Raw genomic sequence first — 1,051 nt, 5'->3', positions numbered from 1 at the left:
TTTCCACTAGACGTCCCAGAGGTTGTATGTAGCACTGGGACTTGTAGTTCCACATGATCTGGTGACCTGATGCAGACCCCACTAATTTCTCCCCCTGTGGGGGGAGTAAATCCAGGATCATCTCATGTTAGGGCAATGGGGATGTGATTTAGGAAGGGGGGATATATCCAGGGTAGTTCCTGTGTACCCAGGCATCATTATTATTAATAATAATAATAATATAATAATAATAATAATAATGAATAATAATTTTAAATAAAAATATTATACAAATGAGACTGCATCAGACTTTTGCATAATCAGACACCCAAAACAAACGCTTTTAATATATATCTTATACCTAACCGAGCACCCTATCTGCCTGGCACGGCACATAACAGCCCCTAACTGCTAATCTGGTTCCTGGTGCCTCGGACTGTTGTAATGAAAGTAACTGTCTGATTGGTTGGCTTCTCTATAGCAAATCCTGCTGCTGCTGTTATGTGTGTATCTGGAGGATGGACAACCACTAAGGACAGTGTTTGGAATTGTTAATACATAAAATACTACTATTATAGGAAGCTGGTGCTATAGGGCACTGGAACTAAACTGTGCTGGCATTACACAGAGCTGTCACAGGAAGAAGCTGGCAGTATAGGAAGCTGGTACAAGAGGGAGATGGCCTATAGGAAGCTGGCAGCAAAGTGTGCTGGCACAATAGGAAGATGGTACTAAAGGGAGCTGGTACTAGAGAGAGCTTGCACTACAGAGAGATGGTACTGCAGGGACCTGGAACTATGGAGCTGGTATGAAGGGAGCTGGTACTACAGGGAGCTGTCACTACAGGGAGATGGTACTGCAGGGTGCTGGCAATACAAGGAGATTGTACTGTGGGTACCTGACACTACAGCAAGATGGTACTGCAGGGGACTGGAACTATGGAGCTGGTATGAAGGGAGCTGGTACTACAGGGAGCTGTCACTACAGGGAGATGGTACTGCAGGGTGCTGGCACTACAAGGAGATTGTACTGTGGGTACCTGACACTATGGGGAGATGGTACTGCAGTGAAC

Source organism: Crinia signifera, chromosome 11 (genome assembly GCF_055691185.1).
Source record: "Crinia signifera chromosome 11, ASM5569118v1, whole genome shotgun sequence".
NCBI classification, from domain to species: Eukaryota; Metazoa; Chordata; class Amphibia; order Anura; family Myobatrachidae; genus Crinia; species Crinia signifera.
Note: the sequence above shows the minus strand (reverse complement) of the source record.